The sequence below is a fragment of the Orycteropus afer genome, unplaced genomic scaffold (assembly GCF_000298275.1).
Source record: "Orycteropus afer afer isolate SDZICR_OR568_19922 unplaced genomic scaffold, OryAfe1.0 scaffold00130, whole genome shotgun sequence".
Classification (NCBI taxonomy): Eukaryota; Metazoa; Chordata; class Mammalia; order Tubulidentata; family Orycteropodidae; genus Orycteropus; species Orycteropus afer.
Window position 1 is genome coordinate 5267664 of NW_006921717.1, and position 6088 is coordinate 5273751.

At 59.9% G+C, this 6088-nt stretch overlaps 1 protein-coding gene across 1 annotated transcript in view; it reads left to right on the top strand.

Moving 5' to 3' along the window:
• Positions 1–6088, top strand: part of MACROD1 (mono-ADP ribosylhydrolase 1) — a 179521-nt gene that overhangs the window by 163678 nt on the left and 9755 nt on the right. The gene's annotated exons all lie outside the window — the stretch shown is intronic.

A 6088-nucleotide genomic window follows, 5' to 3' on the forward strand; every position in this document is an offset into this window, starting at 1 on the left:
TGGGGTCTGTCCCCCTGCCGTATGGGGTGAGGGCTGGGCGTGGACATTGAGTGGCAGCTTTCTGACCCCCCACCCTCAGGGATGGGGGCTGCGAGTGAGCATTGGGTGGCGGCTGCCCCTGCCTTTGGGGGGTGAGGGCTGGGTATGACCATTGAGCTGCGGCTGTCTCCCCAACCCCCGCCCTTCTGGCCCCACCCCCTCCCTGGCCTGTCCCCCTCTCCGAAGTCTCCCCACCATCCTGCCAGCCCCCTGTGTATTCCCACCTCTGCCTCCTGCTCTTAACCTTGCTCCATCCATTGTCGCTTTAGAAAAGCCAGAGACCTGGATAGCAGGCCTGGCTCTCTCCCCAAGGTGACCCAGGCAGTCACATACCCTTCTGGTCTCCTGGTTTGTAACTAGGTTGAAGGTTGGGGCTCATGGGTTTAAATGGGCCTGGGCTGGGAGGCCACAGGTGCGATGGAAAAGTCCAGCCCCTGAAGCCCTGTCTCCCCCTGGCCTCAGTTTCCCCATCTGCGAGGGCAAAATCATCCTCTCTCTGCCCAGTTCAGAGCCCTTGCAGTGTGAGATGAGCTCAGAACTGGCAAACGTTTGCCCGAAACACTAATGCCAACAGCCACCGTGAACAGGGGTCCCGGTGGGGCCAGGCCGGCAAGAGGTCAGAGGCCAGGTGGGTGGGCCCCTCCGGGATGCAGGCTGAGGTCAGCTGCTGCAAAGTCCAGAGGGGGTTAGCCTGTGTCCCCTGCTCTGCTCCCCCGGCCAGCCCTGCCTGACATGGTGGCATCAGGCTCCCGCCCACCCCCAGCCCTGGGCCCCCAGCTGGCCAGGCTGCCCGACATCTCAGCAGGCAGGATGATTGGTGAGCCAGGGGTCAGAGGTTAATGTGCCGTTGGATAAATCCTGGGGGGCCGTGTTTACGGCAGTGGCAGCAGTGGCGGGGCCCAGGCCAGGTTTTAAAAGGGAAAAATAAAAGGGCCAGCGAAGGTCAGAAATAAATAAAAGAGCGGGCGTTAAGAGCTGGTGACCCGCCAGGATGTGGACGGGGGCTGTTTGTGGCTGGAGGCGCTGTCCCTCCCCACTCTCCTCTAGTCATCCCATGGAGGTTACAGCTACCTGAGGGCCTCCCAGATGGAGAGGGGGCTTCGCAGGGACTATGGGCCTGCAGATGGGCCGTCCAGGACCCCTCTTCCTCGAAGCCCATCCTTTCAGGGACTCAGAGGCCCTGCTGGACTTGAGCCCTGCTGTATTCCGCCTACAGCCTCCGCTCTCCTCTGTCCCCTCTGTCCGTTCGTTTATCAGCCAGTGAATGAGTGCCTGCTGTGTGTGGACTGGGACAGACACTTCCAGGGGGTACAGATAGGAGTGTGTGTGTTATGATGGAGGTCACACGGTCTCAGGAGGGGCTCAGCGAGTCGGACTCCCCAGACCTGGGCGTCAGGAAGGAGGTGGCACCTCCACTGAGACCCGAGGGATGGGTGGGAGGAGCCCGGTGAGGAGGCAGGGAAGGGTGTCCTGGGCAGAGGGACCAGCATAGCAGCCTAGGTGAAAGCCTGCAGTGAGGGACAGCATGGACCGAGAGGGGGAAGCTCAGAGTCTTTCGACGGGCAAGGGGGTGGGGGACAAAATCCAAGAGATGGGCTAGGAGCTGGGCTTTTAGCCACTCAGTGCCAGAAGGCCAAGGATCACCAAAAGGGTGGACCTTTTAAAACCAAGTCAGGCCGTTTCCAGGGTCTTCACTGTGGCCCACAAGGTCCCCAGTACATCCCAGACTTGCTTCTCCTTCCCTCTCCCTACACACACACACACACTCACTCACTCACTCACTCTGCACTAGCCGCACTAGCCTCTCTGCAGTGCCTGGAAAGGCCAGCCCCACTCCTCCCTCAGGGCCTTTGCACAGCTATTCCTTCTGCTAGAATGCCCTTCCTCCAGCCAGCCTTATGGCTATGTTCTTTACTCCCTACGCCTAATGCTACCTTCTCCTGTAGGCTCACCCTGACACCGGGGAAAGTGCAGCTCTCCCCGCTGCCAGCCACCCTGGCCTCCCCATGCCCCTCTTCTAAGGGGCCATGAAATATGCTTGTTTGTTTTGTTCATTGTTTATTGTGTCCCCTGAGGATGTAAGGGCAAGATTGTGACCCCTCCCCCAGCACTGGGCCTGCCACCTGCAGTCGGTGCTCAATCAATATTTGTTGAATGAGCGAATGAACTGCAGGCAAAGGTGGGGACAGCCTTATGCCCTGGGGACCACTGGAGCCCCCAAGGTTTTAGGTGGATAGGTGGTCTAGTTTGCTCCCTCTGGGAGGTCAGAGGGTACCGGCTTTGGCCAGCCTCGGGGGTGTAGTGGGATCCCTGTGCTCCCCTTCAGGCAGCATCGGGAGCAGGGAGGAAGCTGGACCCCCTCCTGCCCTGCTCCCGCCATGCGTGACTGACGGGGAGACAGATGGGGGGCCGGGACCAGGAGGAAGTGGGCCCGGAGTCCAGCCTTTTAACGCAGCTGAGATTTATGGAGCCGCCGTAAGTACTCGCCTGGCTGTCACTCTGCTAATGTGATTGGAACAAGGTGGCGGGGAGAGGACCATGGTGGGAATGACGTGGAGGCTGGTGGGGGCTGGCGGCCCCTGGGACTGGAACGGAAACAGGGCCCAGACCTCCCCGGATGTCCTCTGCACTCACATCTGCCACCTCTGTCCCGTTTGCCCCCTCTGTCCTCAACCCCTCCAGAGCAGCCACCTGCTGAGTGGCCCAGGCCAACTCCAGTCTTGGACCTCCTGAGGTCTGCCTCTCTTCTCCTGGCAGAGGTTCAGGCCTCTACCCACCCACCCACTCATCAGTCACCATCCGTCTACCCATCCACCCACCTATCCATCCATCCACCTCCTCACCCTCCCATGACCACCCACCTGACTACCCTACCCATCTATCTGCCCACCTGCCCGCTCATCCACCCACCCATCCATCCACTCATCCACCCATCCATCCACCTCCTCACCCTCCCATAACCTCCCCCATTCATGTACTAATAAGCTTGAACCCCATTCAGCCTGCCCTACCACTCTATTTAAAACTGCAGCAGCCCATGGCACTTATACACTTTATTTTATATTCATTGTTTGTTGCCTGCCTCCTCTACTAAAATGGATTCTTCCTGAGAGCTTGGTTCTAGGAGATTCTGAGCCCCTGGAACAGACCTCACTAGGTGGTAAATAGGAAGTGTTGGGGCATGGGACGTTGCATGTGGGTGTCCAGCCTGCTCTAGACGCTGAGGACCGGGCAATAACAGTCCTACCCTCGGGCTGACGGCCCAGTCTGTGAGGAAGGCAGCAGGCGGCTGATGCCCGGGTTTGAGTAGTAGAGAAGGGGCTGGAGCAGCCGTGGGCTCAGAGAGTCTGGCCCGGCCTGCGGGGCTGTGTGCAACAAGCCCACCCACGGCTTTTAGCACAAGCATGTGGGTCAGGGTAGAAGCAGGAGGCTGCAGTCCCCCTGGCACCTCCACCCTCAACTGTGAGCCCCCAGCGGAGTGAAGGGACTTAACTGGAATGCTCCAAGACCCCTGGGCCTACCTTACTCCAGAGCTGGGCGCATGCCAAGCCCTGAGGCCAAGCTAGTGGTGTTGACCACACAGTGAGTCATAGGGAAACCTCCCAACTGCAGACTCTCCCTGAGTGGGGGCCTGTGTCAGGTGCTAGGGCCCAAGATTCAGCTTTGTCCTCAAGGAGACCTGCTTGGTAGGAGGGGGCATTTGACTTGGGCCATGACGGCTGAATAAGAGTTTGCCAGGTGCAGAAGGCGCAACAGATCCACCAGATAGAGGGCCCGGTGTCTGCTGCGGTGGGAGGCGGAGGTGTGACCGGGAGGCGGAGGTGTGACCGGCAGCCGCCCAGCCTCCCTATAACCCAAAGACCAGGGATGGCCAGGCCCACCCCTGCTCTCCACTCCAGCCCCCCCTCCTCTGAGAGCCTTTTACTGGCTCAATAAAAATGTAAAGAAAAAAAAAAAAACCACTCTCCTATTGTATGGTAAGAAGGGAGGCGGGCCTTAAATCAGGGAGGGAATCGACAGGGCCCTGCCGTCTCTCTCCTGTTTATTAGGACTGAAATGTTTACTTGGCGATAAGGAGCCGGCTTTCTCACCGAGATTTGTACGCTCTTTTTCAATTACCCCTCGTCTTTCTCTGCCACTTTTGCACTAAAGGGATAATAAATGTATCGGAGTGTTTCAATTATTCATCTAAATCATGACTGTGCCTGCCACGGCCAGGCTTTAGTGACAGATTCATCCAGGGCCGCCTTCCTCTGCCTGCCTGGCCGCCATCGCCACCCCGCCTGCCCAGCGCCACGCAGGACCCGCTCGACGGGTGGGTGGGATGGGGCAGGCACACACATTCACAGGCAAGGACACCCCGCGCCAGGGCCCTGCCTGGGACCTTCTGGAGGTCAGCGAGCCACCCACCCATCCCTCACCTCACGCCTCGGAGGGTGCAGTCACCAAGCCTCCTGCCCGTCGGCTTCTGCAGGTCCCTGCTTCCCACACCCACGTTGCGAGTCTGTGTGTGTGTCCTGCACACGCGAGCGAGGCCACAGACGGGTCACCGTGACTCGGCTTCCCTGGAAGCCCTCTCCTGCGCCAGTGAGCTCTTCTCTCTCCTCACCATGACCTCCCCACCTGCTTACTGTCCCCTCGCCAGCCCTCCCGTCACGCTCGGTTTGGCACTTCCAGAGGGCCTGCTGTGTGCATGGCAGTGCCCCATGCTCACACTGCCTTCTGCACCAGGGACCCGGCAGACCCAGTGAGGACAGGGCTCAGTGTGTGTCGTTGGGGGAGAAGCCAGTGGCGGGGGGCAGTCTCTTGGTATTTAAATAACCTCATTAACAGGGGTCCCTCGGGCTCCCATTTGGATAATTAAGTACCAGTGCCTCCCCCATCAGGCTACCCCCCCAAAGGGCACACACTGGGCATCTGGCTGTCCACTGCTCCGTCGTCCTGGCAAAGAGGAGGTCCTCACCTGTGTGCCGACCGATGGTGCCAAACGCCCCACTGCCCTGCACCCCCATGGCCTGCAGCCGGGCACCTCCCTCCAATCCCACTATGGCGTCCTCACCATGTCTGCCCACCTGAGCCCCTCTCCTCTCCTTGCACAGCCCCCCACGACCCCAGGACATGCTGCACCCTCTCCTCTCCATCTCTGATTCTCTGTGGGTCTCTCTCTCTACGTCTTTCTCGCTGTCCTGTGCCCCTCTTGTCTCCCTTCTCTCTCCCTCTGGCTCTCACCAGCTCTCCTCCACCCTTGGGAGGATCAGCGAGGCCTCCAAGCATTCCAGCCCATCTCCTGCCCAGTCCGCTCGCAATCCGGGCCCCGCTCTGCACTATCTCCCATCGCCCAGCGCCGCTAATCCGTGATTGCCTCCTGTGTCCGCCGGGAAAAGGCTCAGCCCTGGCAGCTCCGATTAGCCGTGGCCTGGCTCGGCAGGCAGATAACGTGGCCTCTGTGGCTTGTGGCTGCCTCGTCCTCTCAGAGCTGGGCCACGTGCACTGCCCCCCCACCTCCCCGTTCCCGGCTGGGAGAGGCACCGAAAGAGGCAGGTGGGCCAGTCCACAGACTCCTCTGAGCACCCACTGGGTGCCAGGCTCAGGCAAAGTGTAAGGGTGAGAGCAGTGAGCTCAGGAGACGGAAAGGGTGTTGTGGACACAGGGAAGAGCAAAGGGGCTCAGGGGACACCTCAGACCACGTTCGGGCACCTGCTTCCCACTGTGATCAGATAAATTCCAGACTCATGATGTCCACCAGGCAGGGTGTGGCTCCTCCCTCCTCTGCGCCCGCCTGGACCACCTGCCTGCCAGCTGTTCTTGCAGCCCCTACCCCAGGGCCTTTGCCCTTGCTGAGCCTTCAGCCAGAAACCCCCAAAGCCAGTTCTTTCTCTTCACTCAGTCAAGGCTATGCTCAAATGCCACCTCCTCCAAGAAGCCTTCCCAACCCTCCCCACCCTTAATTAGAACAGTGCCCACCCCTCCCACCTCTCTGCCCTCTGGCCAGCTCTATATTTTCTCCTTTTCTGGTGTCACTGCCTGTCTCTTGTTGGATCTTCACGTC